Here is a 19,631-nt window from a genome sequence, read left to right as displayed (position 1 = left end):
TGGAGACCCCTGATCTATACTAATCTGTGGTCTGTTGTGTGACAGTACGCTGACCAACACTATCACACATGATGTACCATGGCAACAAACAAACCAGCTGCCAGCTGAAGAGTTCATACAGAGAGAATAGAAATGGGTTGGCCACACACTCGTGAAGCTTGTATCCAGCATAAGAAGACAGGCCATCAACTGGAATCTACAGGGAAAACAAGATAAGAGGCCGACCAAAGAAAATCTGAAGCAACGTGACTTGGGAGAAGACATCAAGAAGATTGGATATACATGGGGACATATCGAGAGACTAGCCTGGATACGCCTAGGGAAACTCGGAGAGACTAGACTGGATACACATGGGGGCCGGTGGAGAGACTAGCCTAAATACACCTGGCGACAGCTGGAGAGATTAGCCTGGATACGCCTGGGGACAGTTGATGAGACTAGTCTGGATTTACATGTGGACAGTTGGAGAGACTAGCCTGGATAAACCTGGGGACACTTGGAGAGACCAGCCCAGGACAGATATGCTTAAATAGCTCTTGTCGGCAGGCTAAGACCCACAAAATGCGACCCTTGCCTATCCTAACAACACTTTTGTTTCAACTAAGCCGTTCATATGTAAAGTTATTCTAACAGCACTAGCATATGTCCAGTTGTCGCTAGTTTCATGATTTAGGTTAACTGCACATGCCTGTGCATTTCTGTAATCGATTTGAAACCCATAATTATACAATATTTCAGTCTGATTCTCCATGTACATTCGTTTGAGATGTATTTAAAATGAACAGGTGTGTTTTTTTTTCTGTTTGGGATTTTAATATATTAATTCAATCAATAGCATGACAGCTTGGTAGGTAGAGTTTACATATTCTGATCGGACTGAGTCTCAGGTTGTCTGTTGAGGTGTGTTTAAATGTCGTTGGTTGCATTGGTTTGACCAGTGGTCTGTGTTCGTGCAGTTATGATATATTTGTTTTCACCATTGAATGGCAACTAGAATGTTGATGTGCCTTTGTAGAAACATTTTGCTAATAATCTGTGAAACGGCTGGGTAAAGTGTAAACAGATCCTATACAACAATATCACACTTTTGATGTTTGACTAAAGAAATCAACCTCTCGACTACTTCGTCGCATTGTGTCTGTGTTAAACGTGGAACTTGGTGGACTGTTTACAGTAACAAAAACAGCTGTTACTTTATTATGGAAACCTGACAGTCGTTTGAGTGGTTGTGTTTGACATCACATCTAAAGAGATCATCCTGCTACACCCGGGTAAAATTACAACTGAGATTTGAATACATTCGAGATTTAAAATAAAACGTTCGAGATTAACACCAAGCCAGCTTGGTGTCTATGTAGAAATGTTGTGAAAATAATCTGTGCAATGTCTTGTAGCATGTTTGGGTATAGTGTAAACAGAAGCCACACAACCATACAACACTTTAATATTTGACTAAAGCAGTCAATCTTTCGGCTGCTTCGTCACGTTTTGTATGTTAATCTTCGAACAGATTTAGCACATGCATAATTTACTCACAACTTAAAGTTAATACAACTTAAATGAAAATATTACATGTTCGTTAATATTACATTACAATACAAGGTTATCTACATTTTAGCCAGGAAGGTTTTTATTTTTTTCACATGTATTTTTTTTTTCGTTACCATAAATTTACAGTCTACTTGTTACTTCCCATTTTAAAATCCTATTATTGTAAGGGAAACAATTATAATAGAGTTTATATCACTAGCTATTTAAATGAATATAATTAAATATACAGAAAACGAACAATAAAGTAGGACATGTACAGTAGAAACTTTTTACAAAATAACAAGTTGTATGAAAATATGAAATGATTAGCTGAATGTGTGCTTTAACGGTTTCTATTTCTTTCCATTTTTTAATATAGGAAAACTTTATCGAGTTTGCCTACTGTATTAAAAGACATTTGAACAAGTAGGTTAAACTTCACTTGCCTGTTTACGTTATAGCTTGTTTAATATTTTATAATAAAAAAAATAATAACTAAAAAAAAATTAAAAAAAAAAAACACCGTTATGTTATGTGGCTCCATTTAAAAAAAATCTAGCATTTTTGTTTTAATAAACTCAACAAAAACAAATAATAATCATAATATAAAACCTACCAAGTGAATTTTGTTTATTGAAAGTGTGTTGGTCCTCCGGCTAGAAGAGGAGTTAGTGGATCATTTGGTTAGATTATACCAGTTTGAAAATACTGTATATAACTTTTTTGTTTGCATTAATATGATGTAAATGTAAGTACAATTCTAAGTAGAATTTTTTTTTTTAAAAATACCCTTAGTAGATTTATCTGAATCTAGTGTAATTCTAGAACAGGTCTAATTGATTCTCTAGATTCTAGATTAAAAAAAAAATACCCTTAGTAGATTTATCTGAATCTAGTGTAATTCTAGAACAGGTCTAATTGATTCTCTAGATTCTAGAATTAAAAAAAAAAATACCCTTAGTAGATTTATCTGAATCTAGTGTAATTCTAGAACAGGTCTAATTGATTCTCTAGATTCTAGAATAAAAAAAAAAAACAAATACCCTTAGTAGATTTATCTGAATCTAGTGTAATTCTAGAACAGGCCTAATTGATTCTCTAGATTCTAGAATTAAAAAAAAAAAAATGCCTCGGTTACTGATGTTCTGCACGAATGAAGCAGAAGATAAAGTTTATACTTTAAAAAAAAGACCCAGAAAGGGAAGCCAAGCACACCCAACAAGGTTCTCCCCTGAGGATAAATACTCGAGACACAGAATCTTTACTAAGTAACGATTTGGGTTTCTTCCCACACAACAGTCAAATGAGGTTTTATAATAGTAGAAGATCATTGATATTAAACTTAGTTTAACATTCAAGCATGTAGCCTACGTATCTTAAAAAGGTTATCTAAATATTCATCAATTCAACGTGTGATATTCCATGTCAATAGATTAAATGTTCTGAAACAGCTTTGAAAAAATAATAAAAAAAAGTAATAGGAGAAAGAGAAGACAAAATATTATTATGTCACCAACCTTAACTATCAAATGTTAAATAAGATAATGTTGATGTACTTGATTAAATATAGATATTTAAAAAAAATGTCAAATCTATTGTGAATATTTTTACTAAATCAATAAAAATAATTAAATAGAAAAGTTAAAAATAATATTTAAAAAAAAAGAAAATAATTACAGACAGTGTCAAAACGAATCGTTTACTTTTAATTTAGACATTTCTTTGTTTAGATGAGATTACTCTTAGCTTTAAATGCCCATATACTTTAAGATAGTTGCTTGCACATGGGAGACAGGTACAATATCCAGTCAGAATTGAAATATATCGGCACTGGTCATGAAAACACAACCTAATGGGAGTGGTTGACAAACCAGCACAGGGATACACTAGCCCATGTGTTCCCTAACTTTGGGTCGCGACACCCAGGGGGGTCGCAAAGGGCTTTCTGGGGGGTCGCCAACGGGTATACTAAACCCCATCGATGAGATAAAAAAACATACATATTTAGACAAATTTATAAAATATAAAAGATGAGATGAGTCATTCTGAACACACCAAGAAAGATATGGAGTTCTCTCGTCGGCATGTAGCTAATTGCAAACGTCAGAGACTTGATAGAACAGTAAGTGTCCACCAAGAAAGCACAACATTAGTGCAAGCATCATATGAAGTTAAATTAGAAATCACCAAGCAAAAAAAAAACCACTCGCACATAGGAGAAAATCTCATCAAATCATGCATGTTCAGGGTGGTGAAATTAATTATTGTGGATTCAAGTGTAATAAAGATGCAACAAATATATCTGTATATTAACGCTCTTCATCGGCATATAGCAGACATGTCCGTAGATGTTAAATAACACATTTTGAATGAAATCAAACTTCTACCATTGTTTCATTGTCAAGTTGATGAATCAACAGACATGAGTTCTTGTTAGCAGTTGCATGTCTCTGTGAAATATATTCTTCCAGATGATAGCAAAGAAAAGTTGATATTTTGTGAAGATTTCATGGAGAAAATTAATACGTTTTTGAAACTGGATGATTAGAATGGTAAAACGGTTGCGGGGTTTGTACGAATAGTTCGTCATGTTTGGGTCAAAATAGGGCTTTTAGAAAAAAAGTAAAAGATTTAGCTCCATATTATAGGGGAATCCCCCCCCCCCAAAAAAAAAAAAAATTAAAAACGAACATCGGCCTTATCTTCCCTGAGCTGAAGAAGAAGAATATGCATAAACGCGTTACCCATTTTCTGCTACTGTTGATGTTGCCAGCATTCCTGATTTATTACGAGAAAATGTCTGCGTCAAGTATCCTTTTAAATTAAAAAAAAAACTGCTCACACAATTTTGGTGTAGTATGCACCGTTTATACCCGAACGTAAAATCGATTGCCTTTCGAGTTTTATTTCCTTTTGTGTCTACATATCTTTGCGAGAATAGAGTTTCAACAATTTACCAATTAAAAGCAGAACAAAGAAACACATTAAATAACTGAGAATGAGATGAGGTTGGTGTTAACAAAAACTCAACCGCGAATTAAAACCATCGCATTAAATCATCTATCAAGAATAATTCATATTGAAAGTCTACTAGGGAATAGTTTTTAGTATTTATTAATTTCCTTACTAATTTCAACGTTTTAATTCTATGAGTGTCGCGAGTCACTTACTTTTTCTATAAAAGGGGGTCGCCACTCGAAAAAGTTTGAGAACCACTGCACTAGCCTCATATCTTAAGAATTTTGACAAGTTCAGTCATCAACATGAATCTAGAGCACTTGTACGTTTCAATATCATGGACAAATGCTCCAGCCTTGTGGACCTCCCCCAAATCGACCAGATGATTGGACGTTAATTTGTACTACATTGTCATTTGCTGTATTATAAATACATTCCATTTGTGAAAATTATATATACCATATACTGGGAATTATAAGACACACGATGGTTACTGTTAGAGACACGTGGGCTAATGGTGGTAACATGTGGGCTACAATTGGTGACCTATGAGCTAGTGTTGATGACAAAAATGGCTACTATTGGTGACATGCGGGTTAATTTCGTAGAATATAGATTCATAAGTAAAAACTAGCACATCTTTAATGAATGGAATGTTATAATCTCAATTTTAATTATGTGTATTAAGTTTTGTATATATTTTTGTAAACCCCGTATATCGTGAGAAGTGTTTAATACATTTAGTGATTATATCATACGTCGTGACTAATCTGAGTTAAATCGTCAGTTTTGTATAATGTAAGTTTGGTATATCTGGATTTGGACAGGTCGTGAGTTGGGTATATCGTGTGTTGCATGTGATTTATATTTCATATATCTTAAATTGTGAATATCGTGCAATTTTTTAAATACGTTGATTCAATATGACATGACATATATACATTGTGTAGTCAAGTAAACAGCTGAGTCTTTTTAATAGTATTGTCGTGTTTAAGCATGGGTCAATATGCGCATCACACAACAGGCAGTCACCCGATGACCATGGATGATGATCCCCCTACCCCCCACCCCCCCCCCCCCCCCCCATCTTGGATCCATACAGGTAGCTTGACTTTTGTAAAAATAAGCGATATTTTGGTTACGATCATCTTAATTGGGTCCTATATCTGTTCTTTTCAACTGAGTTTGGGGACATTCTATTTCTCATTCACTTATGTCTGAATTTAGCAGCCTCAGATTAAACTGAGATGCATATCAGCTCACTATTTTTTTTATAAGAAGAATTATTTAGCAAACCATTAACACTTCAGCTACCACATCATAGCTTTTACTGTTTAATTTACATATCTTTGAAATCTACATGAAATAAGTACAAGCTGTTGGTTTTCTAAATGTATCAGAAGCATTTATTCACCGTTTAATGTCAGCAAAGTATGTTTAAGTACCTTATAATAAACTAATTAATGTCAAGGGATCATACATCGAATGAATGTATTATTTTTTTAATATGTTTTGTTTTTAATCTATTAGTCAGATTATGTGTCTTTGAGTTGTCTTCCGTTCTTTGTTTGAAAAAATAAATATGGGAAGTAATTGTGAAATGCTCGTTTAAAATACCAAATCAAAATAATATATATTTATTTTAGAGCACCCACTATTAAAAAAAATACATATAAAATTATTGCCTAAAGATAAGTTAATGAAGATAGTTGGACGTTTTCTATGCTGTGTGGATTGTGTTTAGTTCAGAAATCGAAGGGTTCCTGGCTTGCATTGTAATGACCAAGTTATTACTAGTTACGTGCGATAAACATATAATTAATACACACGGAATGGTATGTGTAAATGATACACACACTGTAGACCTATCTGTTTGTATTCGTGTATAGCCTGGCACAGTGTGTAGGATCAAACACAAGTCCATTTCAAAACATGTTTTAATGTTGCTTTTTTTGCACAGAATAAATCTTCGATTCTCTCTATACCCTACTATACACAACTTAGACCATCTCAACTAGCTCTATTCTCTCTTACACTACTATACACAACTTATACCATCTCAACTAGCTCCTAATAATATCCTGTTTCTATGCTGATTGCACATGCTTTCTTCACATAAATATACAACACTGCTACTGTTACTAATCCAATGCTTTCTTCACATAAAAATACAACAACGCTACTGTTAATAATCCAATGATTTCTTCACATAAATATACAACACTGCTACTGTTACTAATCCAATGCTTTCTTCACATAAATATACAACAACGCTACTGTTAATAATCCAATGCTTTCTTCACATAAATTTACAACACTGCTACTGTTACTAATCCAATGCTTTCTTCACATAAATATACAACACTGCTACTGTTACTAATCCAATGCTTTCTTCACATAAATATACAACACTGCTACTGTTACTAATCCAATGCTTTCATCACATAAATATACAACAGCGCTACTGTTACTAATCCAATGCTTTCTTCACATAAATATACAACACTGCTACTGTTACTAATCCAATGCTTTCTTCACATAAATATACAACACTGCTACTGTTACTAATCCAATGCTTTCTTCACATAAATTTACAACACTGCTACTGTTACTAATCCAATGCTTTCATCACATAAATATACAACACTGCTACTGTAACTAATCCAATGCTTTCTTCACATACATATACAATTCTCCTACTGTTGCTACATTGCTATAATACAAAACATGTAGTGTGTACATTACAATCATATTTATAAAGGGATGAATTATTTATTTTATTATATTGAATGAATGCAAGTGTCCGGTACTTGTATGGTGCATTAAATTAATTAATATTCATAACAGTATGTCGTTTCTCGTGGTCATGATCAACTTCTTTGTTATCGTATAAGTTGTATAATGTATTGTCCTTAAACCACGTCACATTTAATGTTTTTTACGATTACAATTCGTCTTCAATAATTTCTAGATCATTTCAAGTTCTAGCTTATTAAAATACATAGCCAATCAAGTGTTAAGGGTCTATTTAAATCAATATTATGATTCTAAACCATTTGGGTTTCTTTTCCAAACTTAACTGTAGTAGAATCATAATCTTTATTTAGATACAATCTAGATAGAATCTAGCTATTTGTTTAGCTTTGTATTTTAAAATGCAAGAACTTGACATGATCTAAGCTAGAATTGCTATGTGTAATACAAACGTTAGATTTTAACATAGTCTATTGTTATTCGGGCAAGTGTTTTATATAATTCGTTGATAACCTGTGTCTTTTTTTTTAACTTCTCTGGGGTAGACGATGATGTTATACACCTAACACACCTCATCGAGACATAGTAGTGCAGTTTAATAGCGACACACACTCACACGCTGCTGGCAAAGTTTGAATATAATTGTTGACAGTATGACATCAGGAAAATATCGTGGCTTTTGTATAATGTAAGTTTGGTATATCCGCTTTTGGAAATGTCGTGAGTTGGGTATGTCGTGTGTTGGATGTACTATGTGCTTGATATATCTTAAATTGTGAATACCGTGCATTTTTTATACGATGATTCGATATGACATGACATAGATACATTGTGGAGTCGAGTCATTTTAATCGTTTTGTCGAGTTTAAGCACGGTTCAATATTCACATCCCACAACATGCAATCACCTGATAACTATATATAACTACCCCACCCCCACCCTTCTCCACTTTCCATCTATACAAGTAGCTTGACTTAAGTAAAACAAAAACCGATATTTCGGTTAGCATAACATTAGTTAAAACTTATCTCTGTTCTTTTCAACTGAGTTAGGAGACGCATTCTATTTCTCATTCACTTATGTCACAATTTAACAGCCTCAGATTAATCTTTTCGCTCATAATATTTTAAAGCAGAGGCGTGCACATCATATACATATCAGGTATTACATAACAGTTTACACCTCACCACTTATGGAATAAACTCGATAATAAAATACAGTTATAAGGTTAAAATGTAGGTGATGAATTGTTTTAACTAGTTACATATCATACTTTGTCTGTTCACATATTCTAAATAGGCTACATAGTAACATAAGTAAATATCAAAGTAGTAGTACAAAACATATACGAAATAGCCATACATCTTGGCTGAATGCTTTAAATCTGTGTACACAGAATATGACATGATAGGGACATACAATAAAAAACATGATTGCTTTCCATACACCTTTATATCTCACAATTGTTAACCTAAAAGTCTTGTGTTCGGATCCTGGAGTTGAATCTTTAGGACGTCCTTAAGTCCACCCAGCTCAGATGGGTATCTGATTAATGTGAGGAAAAAACTGAGTCCACCCAGCTCAGATGGGTACCTGACTAATGTGAGGAAAAAACTGCGGCCACAGCTAAGACCTCCCTACAGAACCCATAACAAATAGATCACTTTGATCTTTGGCCCAACATAGCCACTATATATCATACATACATATTTTCTATTTTGGTTTATTTTTAATGTTACATGTTAGTAACATTTCTAGCATCGAATTACAAAACAAAATAGTGATTACAGTAAGTTAAGTCTACTTTACTATTAGTCTTGTTGAGCAATGTAAGTGTTAAATTGTATTGTTTTTTTTTCTTCTAAAAGTTTTAGTAGGGGAAGTAGTTACATATATAATTAACAAAGCAAGTTCATTAAATAAATTGGAACAATTTAATAAAACACGCATATGTTTTTAAAAGTATAAATATAAACAATTTATGATAAACATTTTTGTTGAAAATGATTGTAGATTGCACTTGTTGTCTATATAAAATTAATATGTCATTGAAATATAAACACTTTCACGATGTGTGTTACATATTTTAAAGGCTTGAAATGAAATCTTCTTCAGCTAAGCTAGAAATCTATGTAAGTTGACTCTTATTCCTGCTCTTGAGAATTATAAAAATTAATCTAGTTCTTATGCCATTTTATTTTCTCCCTTTGAATATTATATATACAATTGATGTACATTGTTCATGTCTTTGACGCTGTGTAAAATCTATCAAATATATTATTATTACTAATTTAAATGTTTAAAGCAATTAAATTAATAAAAAAAAAGAACTGTTTGAGGACTGTATAGATATAGATGTTTGAAATGGAAGAGTGTTTGCTTTGATGTGTCTGTAATAACATAACTTTTCCGATTGCTTAAAATTTGTATAATTTTAATTATCGGTAATCCCAATTTTTTTTTTCAGCTCTACTAAAAAACCCAAATTCTCCCCCCCCCCTCCGTCCCCCGTCCCGTCAGCCCACCACGCACGCCGAGAGAAAAAAAAATCCCTTGAATCATCATTTAATTACCCATTTACATTTTCAGTTTCAGGTTGGTTTTTAATTTTTATTTTTTCTTTATGTTTAGACGTTTTGTATTAGATCTATGTATAAGTAAACCATCTTAAATGAATGAAAGCAGGCTACAAGTAAGAAAGAAATATTACTATTGTAAATCTGTATCAGTCCTCACAAGCCGATGATGAAAACTGTAACACTAAAGCGAACACACAACTGACGCTATAAATTACGTGTCTGAGGCAAAAAGACAAAAAAAAAAAAAAATGAGGATTATAAAAAAAAAAACCTTACTATCGATATAACCGGGGGTCGGCAACCTTCGGCTCGCGAGCCGCATGCGGCTCCTTAGATGACAAGATGCGGCTCTCCAGCTCTTTTCGCAAGTATTAATATTAATATTATTTCATTTTCATAACTCATAACACAAATTATACTGTAAAGAAACACACGCTTAAACAAGAAAAAAACGCATCAGAGAACAGTGAAAATATGTAGGCTATACGGACAGCCGCTTGGGCACCAGGCCCAGCCCCACATCCGTGCTGGGGACAGACACGTGACAACAATTCCAAGTGCCGACTTTTTCGAATATCGTTAAAAGGGGAATGTTATTTTTATTCAGAATGCGTTTCCCTATCCGTCAGTAATCATTAATTTGACGTGAGTGACGTAGTTTTTTTTTAGTTATAAGCTTCCTACGGTTGAGCCGGGTACTGGACGGTGGGGTACGAACTTACCCTGCGTCCAGTGGGGTGGAAGATAAGAAGCCTGGTGAGAACCAAAGGACAGAAGCGACCGATACACGGTAATCAAACATATACCCAAGCCAGTTAGTTGGAGATAGCCGTACTGAGGCCTGCCTGGCTAATGGGAGACACCTCCTGAGCCGGTGATGTTCGTAAATAAAAAAAAGTTAGCTGCTTCTAAAGCGTTTCGGGAGATCCCTTTATTTATTTGTGTAAATGCATTACTAATTTTATTATACTGGCGAAACAAGCGTTATGTTTTTATTTGAAAACATATTTAATATATAAAGCTATTTATTTTAAATAACAAGTTAAACGTATTTACTAATCCTAATTTAAAAAAAAAATAGAAATAAAACAAAATGTTAGTGGCTCTTTAAAAACATGGGACATTTTTGAAAATTGTAACTTTTGGCTCTTTAATATCAAAAGGTTGCCGACAACTGGACAAAACCATTACCCCCCCCCCCCCCACCCCTAGTTCTTCTTGTTACCTTCGAATTAATGTTCCTGTTAGATCAGTTAACTGATCCTGAAAATACGCACAATATGACTTGAAAGTTCTCGTTATCTCTCAATTAAATTCAAGTCTCCTTATCCACTGAGACAGAACTGTTTTAGAACTAAATCAATCGTTGTGAATGGGATTCACACTGATAACACAAAAGAAAAGAAAAAAACATGGCGACTATTTGTCACTTGGTCCCGCTTAATGAATTGTAATTAAAGTGTTGATAATTCTTACGAAGCCTAATGATCACGTGATGACCACGTAATGACGAACTCAATAACAGTAAAGATCTGGTACCACAATTGTTGCCGTTGGTGTCTCAAAGTAAACTTAAAATATGTTATTGTTATTTTTAACATTATTGTTATTTTGTATAAACTCAATATAGCGGCCGGATGACGGACAGTATATACAATTTCTTATTTATTTTTAAAACCGATACTATAAGTTAGAGCAACATTAATGTGCTTGCTGTTACACTTTTACTTTTCGAAACAATAAAAAAAAATTAGAATAACAATACAATTTGTTATGAAACGTGAGTTATCGTTACGTAAACACTGATCTCCTAATTCTATAACGTTTGACTTTAATCACACATTTGCCGTGTAATAAATCACACGCTATACTTAAGATAATCACCTTAAATTAAATCGTATTTTAAACATATCTAGCAATAAAACAACAACTCAACTGTTTTATTTATTACTTGGTGAGTTTACATTGTGTTGGCTTAGAAGAAATTGAGTAAGGGAATTGAAATGGATCAATTCATTGTTTCCCCTCGTGTTCTTTCCTGTTTTATTGAGACAACTTAGATCTGTTATCACATTGAGATATTCACTCACAGTAGATCACACGCGTCACTAGCAAAAGCCCTCGGGTCACCAGCAGTAGCCCACGGGTCACCAAAATTACATTACGGGTCACTCACTATAGCGTACCATACTGTATTTGGTGTTTTTTTTTTTAAATTGTATTAATGGTTTAAATCGAGAACAAACAACTAATTACGTTAGAGATTTTGAATATGTATGAGTGTTGTCAATACAACTTGAGTAAAAATAATGATTTTCTTATTATTATATTTTTAACTGATTTATGAAGATAACGATATGAAGCATCTATTCGTGTTTGTGTGTGTGTTGGCTCATGTGCTTTATTTTGAGAAAAATGAATCGGACCTAATCGGAAAAGAATAGTTTAATTAAAGTCGTGGACAAACTACTTATAGTCAAAGCCCCTGTATAATAAAGGCCCTGTGTTCAAATCGCCTGTAGCAGGATAACCCGTATCTATAAGAAACTTATTGTCAAAGCATCAAGACTATATTTTTGGCATAACTAAAGACCTATTTTTAATTTAAAAAATGATAAATTTCCTTTTGAAGAAATACATCAATGCTGGTAACCCACCAGCTGTTTAATTTTGGGAGTTTAAATGTGTATTATACTGTAGCATTCACATTAATTTTGACATGAGTTTATTTAAAACAATAAAAATAACTATTAAACAAGTAATTACATTTTACTTTACCGTAATATTTCAGGGCACATAAAATATATCAGTACTTATTTTTTTAAAAAGAAAATATATTTAATATTTTAAACTAAATATAAACACGTGTACATTGTATCGTTTAATTTGTGTTTGGTGTTGTCGTTGCATTGGTAGCAATGTGTTATTAATTGGATATATTTTATAATAAGTTGTTATATACGTAATTAGTTATGATCTATTTTACTAATATTATCTGGCGTTCAAAATAACTGATGACTAAATTATGATACATTTTTTTCCAAAAAAAATAAATAAAAAAAAATTAACGGGACAATTAGTCCACTCAGGTCAGATGGGTTACCTGACTCCGTACATAACCCATAGCAGATAGAACACTTTGATCTTAGTCAAAATGTCGAGAAGAGAATCGGTGCAATAAGTAACTCGACTACTCCGGCCACTAATTTAAATGACAGTTTAAATAACTTGATTCATGAGTGTATCAACATAATACCTGCCATATTTAACACACGCACAACTTTAAATTGAGCTACATTTGACCATCTCTTTTAGTAACGCATACGTATCTTACATTGTTTCACAGTTTATATATTAGTTTATGTTAAATGTATCCATATGATTCGATACAATGTCGCCCATATTTTTTTATGTATTTGTTTGTTTTATTTTTCCGATGCTGATATTTACCAATATGTTTTTTCATGGTTGGTTATTGTGCACGGGAAGTAATTACTTATTAATTACACCATTTGGTAAACGAATTGTAAAAAAAAAAATAAAAAAAAATCAAAGAGCCTTACTATTTTATTTTAAATATTAGATGTTTACTTTGTAATGAGTGTTGCAAATAAAATACAAAAGATAATAGATGTGCCTTTGTTTTATGTTTTAAATTTTATTGTAATTGAAAACATAAACACAACAGCATTACTTTTTACTCATTTGAAAGACAAGCGAGGATATCTTTTAATCTACGTTCACTGGAGATGTATTGTTTTGGGTGTATTGTTCCTATTCTTTTAAAAGAAAATACATATTTAGAACAGAAAACGTTCTTCAAATTACCAATAATAATGTACATTGTTATCCTTTTTTTTTGGTGATGTGTATTGATTTGCTTTACTATTAAAAGTAGAACCCATAATGTGTTGAGCTGTATGCATATATATGACGACATATCTGGAGAAGGGAGGGGTTAGAAGAGAAGGGGTTGATGATGATAGAGAGAAAAAAAATAAAACGTTATTGTAGTAAAAACTAGAACATGAGTTTTATCTGTATTTGCGTTGTCAAGAAAATCGAGCTCATTTGAGATTTAAGTATAAACAATATAAAAAAAAAGATAAATTAAATTATCGCCTTTTTATTGTAATTTTGAGGGAGGGGTTCGGTAAAATGAGGTGCGATATAATTCTAGGGGAGGGGGAAGCACCTTAACCATTTCATCAACCAAGTCAGAAATTGCGTATTCGCAAGTTTTTAGAAATATATTTAATTTTGGTTTAATAGCCAATGTTAAAGTCAACTTCAGTGATGATTCCATTAATTAGAAACGGCAACAGAGTGACTATTTATCAATGTAAAGTCTTCTAGTCAACTATCTCTGTCAGGGTGAGCATGTCTTAATGTAAAGTCTTTTATTCAACTTTCAAAATCATTGTTAGGTAGGTTGTCCGTATGTAAATATATTACACCGTAACACAGTCAATCATATGTTAACATGTTACACCTTAACGCACAAATTTAAATGTTCTGCAGGCCGTACACATATACACGTATGTCACCATAACTTAGCCGTCTATATTCATACATATAGTGACAGCCTAACAACACTGCAGTACGTAGGTAAATATATTATACACCCTAATAAATGAGGACATAATAGCGTTATGTATAACTGAAATATACTAATATAAACATCCTAATATATCGAGCGCAACATAGCCTTAAGGATCCATAATGTTCACTATACATCGACAATAAACTTTCATTCGTTTAATCAAAGTGTGAACTCAAGAGTGTGTTTTGTTTAAAATTAGTAAGATTAAAAACACAGTTACTTCACTTGGAACAATTCTATAATCCACGCATTTTTGTTTCAGTAGATAGATGACACGGTACAACAAAATGCTTTACTTTGTTTAGTTGCTTAACATAATTAATTATTATTTTTTTTTTTTTTTTGCAAAGCTCCAAAGTCAATGTAATCATTGCTAAAATCCTTTTAATAAGATATGATCTACTATTACTATGATCTACAATTAAAATAAAATAAATATATTATTAATACTTTCTTATACGTTTTAGAGTTTGCAACTATTAATAGGTATAAAAATTGACTGTGCGTTTCTTAGTCTGTGTTTAATCTACTAGCTCTATATTGTGAACCAATTGATTTAAATGAGACACTTAACCTAACGTTGAACCCAGTAAAAACAAGAAACCGTAAGTAAAACATAAAAAAATATTAAATATTGAATTTGTAAGTATTTAAAATAGTTCAGTAAAATAAATCAATTACTAATTTTCATTCTTAAATCTAGAATATAGTTTAGCTATCTTAAATCTAGAATCGTGCCTCTATGATCAAATCTATAAAATACAGACTTAACATATTTATACAGTCTATGTATCGCTTATATTTGAAACAGCAAACACTTATATTATTACAGTTATAGACAAAAGCTAAAATAATGCATGTACATTTATGTATAGACGGTTACATGGATACTGATGCGCTATGCAAATGCAAAATATAAGTGCGACGTTTAAGTGGGCTCTAAATCCTAAAGTATTTCACGCTGTCCTTATATAAGTAGATATGTTGAATAGTTGGTGGGATGTTTGGGTAAATTGTAAACAGAAACCATACAAGAATAACAACTTGATGTTTGACTAAAGGCCGGGACGCGTTATCAACCTCTCGACTACTTCGTCACATGATGTTATGTTCTAACTTCCAATACAAAATTTACATTGGACACTTATCTTTATTTTAATTATTTTGCTATTACTTCCCATTATATACCCCCCTTATTATAAAGGAGATCAAACAATTCTAGTTTGTATTACTAGCCGTGTAAAAGAACTTATCGAACAAACATCAACCAAATCATTATGCCTTACATACACATGGAGATAAATACTTTTAAAATAAGAAGTTGAATGGAAAGCTAATACTTTAAGGGTTAACGGTGTTTTATTTTTTTAAGATGACTGTATTTAGAAAGTCAAAAAACCCTTGTTGATTTGTTTTACTCTTTTCATAGACCAGCGAATAATTCGGTTTAATTAATTATCATTTTACATTTCATGTTGCTTTGCTTATTACTTTAAATGTAAACAATCAAAATAAAAATAAAAGGAAACTTCTTTCTGATGTTGAAGAAGATGCCTTTTGATTGTCATAACAACTCACCTGTAGTAAGGACGCTGACATTGATATATATACGCATTATTATTGTGGATATGTACACTACATATATAACTTGTGACTGGTAATGCAAATATAGTTAAGTTGTCTGGTTTATTATGTATTACATAATACGTAATGTAAGGTGATGTATGTAATGATATTTAAATGTAGACCGATGTGTGGCACGTTATATAATTGTAGGCTGATATGTCGGACGTTACTTAACCGTGATCGTCTTTACTTAATATTATGAAGCTTGACATAAAGTGTAACATAAAACACAGGTACAATTCAAAACATGCTATAATATTTCTTTATTTGCACATAATCAATCTTCTACACTCTTGTACCCTACTATTCTCTACTTTGACTCTCTCGCCTATCTCCTAATACTTCTCGGTCTAATCTGACTACAACCGCTGTCTACACATAACTATCTAACTCCGATACTGCTAACTATTCATCGACTCCCCCCTATACGCTCCAATGATCAACCGCTAACGATATCTACATCCAACTAACAACAGACGCTTCAGTGGTCAGCTGTTAGTCTCACGTAAATAGTCAGCTCGTCGCTGCATTATATTAGTTCTACTTGACCAATGTCTATTTGACCTACAATATGCTACACACTCGTTTATCTATAACATATAATGCAATATTGCGTCATCGTAGTGCCACAGACGCGCTTCATTACAAACCACACTGTCACAAATAATCAGAATCCAGGAATTATCGTTAGACCACAAGCATTGTAGTCAAGTCTCCTTATCATTCATTACTATGGACAATCTATGCTTGTTGCGGTTGAAATCGTCAGTTGCTATCCAGGTATTTAAATTGTAACTGTTACTTTCTTAGACGTAAATTAGTCACGATTTTCATTTTGATTGGTTCATGTGTCTCCCACAAGCATGGATGCATACGAGTAATACTGTAACTGTAGCAGTTTTTTCTATCTTTGACAATCCCATTCCTACTTATCAAGAAGATGCAGCAACGCAAAACTAACTTAAAGACATCTTGTTGTTATTTACGTTGGATAAGATGTGTGTACATAGAATGAATGATCTATACTAATCTGTGGTCTGTTGTGTGACAGTACGCTGACCAACACTATCACAAATGATGTACCATGGCAACAGACAAACCAGCTGCCAGCTGAAGAGTTCATACAGAGAGAATACAAATGGGTTGGCCACACACTCGTGAAGCTTTTATCCAGCATAAGAAGACAGGCACTCAACTGGAATCTACAGGGGAAACAAAGATAAGAGGCCGACCAAGGAAGATCTGGAGCAACGTGACCTGGGAGAAAACAAGTACAAAACCGATCCACAACTAAATAAATCAATGTACAAAGAACATTAAAAGTCGGGTTACATTCATATTTTTAGTGGCGTCACCAGGCCGTGTTGCATTAATGTTTTTATGGCGTCACCAGGTCGTGTTGCATTAATGTTTTATGGCGTCACCAGGTCGTGTTGCATTAATGTTAAGTGACGTCACTAGGCCTGGTTACATGCATGTTTCACAAGGTCGGGTTAAATTAATGGTTCATTAGGTCGGATAACATTACTGTTTTAATGGCGTCACAAGGTCCGGTTACTTACATGTTTTAGTGGCGTTACTAGGTCGGGTTACAATAATATTTAGTGGCGTCACTAGTTCGGTTTACTTTTATGTTTTAGTGGCGTCACCAGGTCAGGTTACTTTCATGTTTTAGTGACGTCACTAGCACATGTTACATTCATGTTTTAGTGACGTCACTAGCACATGTTACATTAAAGTTTCACTAGGTCGGGTTACAAAAATATTTTAGTGGCGTTACTAGGTCGTGTTACATTAATGTTTTGCTAGGTCGGGTTACATTAATGTTTTACTAGGTCGAGTTATATTAATGTTTTAGTCGCGTCAGTAGGTCCGGCTACATAGTTTATTATTTGTCTAAATGATTAGGAACTTTGCCGGCCACACATTATTTTTGTTTTTAGTTTACCCATAGAGATAGTACACTTTTACCAATTACTTTATTGTTTTGTAATGTTTGAAAGGGACGTCATCTTTTTTTTAATAGTCATAACAGGTTTGGTACAAGAATTAGAAACAAAATCAAATGAAACAAACATACAGTTGTTGCGATAAAAAACATTGTATATTACATATATTTTTTTCAATTATGATAAAACAATGAGAGTTGCTTTCGTATATGTTTAAAATATCTCTGTAATTGTAAAAAAAAACAGTAGTATTTTTTTTTACACATTTGAAAGACAAGTGAGGATATCGTTTAATCATTATTCTGGTGCATTCTTCGTGTTTTTTTTTTACATTTTCTTAAAAATGAATAATACATATTATTTTTTTTTTCATTATATTTTTGAAAGAAATTGTTTTTGACTTCTTAGCTTTTTAAAAACGTCTACCGACCCCCATAACGAAAACGAAGTTATATAGAAAATATACTTTTATTAGTGTCCACACACCCCTTAAAAAGTATGAAAGAAACACTAAATGCAGACCACGTTTAAGATTAAATAAATGCATTAGGTTGTAATGTAGGCGTCTTTATTATTAAGTATCGATAACGTCATTATTTTTGTGGCATTATATTTATTTGCTCTAGAATCAACAAAGTCAATTTTCTTTTCGTGTAGCTTTGAAAGAAACGCTGTGGTGAAGGAGAAATAAAAGTCAACGTCAGTCGGACGTGACAACTCACATCACCAGATAGGCCGAACTCGTGAGACGATGGGTGACTGTGACAGACCTGTACTACAGACACGGACACGATCTTAGGAACCATGTAGCGACAGTTTAAACTTTAAAGACTGGTCTAAGGGAGGCAATAGCTAAAATATATATGCGTTACACTAGGTTAGGTCACTGCCCTTGTTTCCTCGGCAGCAACACAGTATGCACTAGACGTATTAGTATATAATTCGACCAATAATAAAAGTTGTAACAGTTATGCTAGCTTAAATGTTAGCCATATTTTATTTAACTTTAAACATTCGTATGGTCTGTAACGACAACAGATGTGGCAGTGACATAACATTGTGTGGGGCACTGTTAAAAAAGCGTTTATATTGATGTAGATTATTCATGGAGTAAATGTTACCTTTTCAAAAATTAAACGGTTAATGTGTACATGTATCGTGCTGTTGCTCATGTGCCTTGTGTTGTCTTAACATTAATTAGATTACATGTTGTTGTTTCTCTCTGCACCAAATGTTCAGACACATTATAGAGCTGCTTTGCAAGGAAAACGTTTTTTTCATATTAGAAAAATAAATGGTGTCGTTGTGCATTATGGGATACTTATTTGATATAGATATATTGTAATAGGGAAAGTTTACAAGCTATGAATTGACTGATCGTAACAGTGCTTACATAATTTCTAGTATGTGAGTAGAAATGTAAAACTAATCTTTGGTTGGTTGAGTGCTGTAGGTTTGACTCGTTTCAGTATATATGAGTTGTTGGTATTTTTTTTAAATTTTCTTTGCTTTTTAGAGTTTGGTTGTGTTTTTTTTTTTTTTTTTTGCGTAGTTATACTTTCATATTTTGTATAGATGGCAATTTTAAAGCAGAACAGGACAATATTATAAAACAAAACATATTATACCATA

At 32.8% G+C, this 19,631-nt stretch overlaps 1 pseudogene; it reads left to right on the top strand.

Moving 5' to 3' along the window:
• Positions 1 to 3,314: 3,314 nt before the first annotated feature.
• On the top strand, positions 3,315 to 4,917 carry LOC131935214 (splicing factor 3B subunit 5-like; annotated as a pseudogene).
• Positions 4,918 to 19,631: the final 14,714 nt, after the last annotated feature.

This window comes from Physella acuta, unplaced genomic scaffold, assembly GCF_028476545.2.
Source record: "Physella acuta isolate Inbredline_101_S28 unplaced genomic scaffold, ASM2847654v3 ptg000138l, whole genome shotgun sequence".
NCBI lineage: Eukaryota > Metazoa > Mollusca > Gastropoda > Physidae > Physella > Physella acuta.
This window is presented reverse-complemented; position numbering and strand designations above follow the sequence as displayed.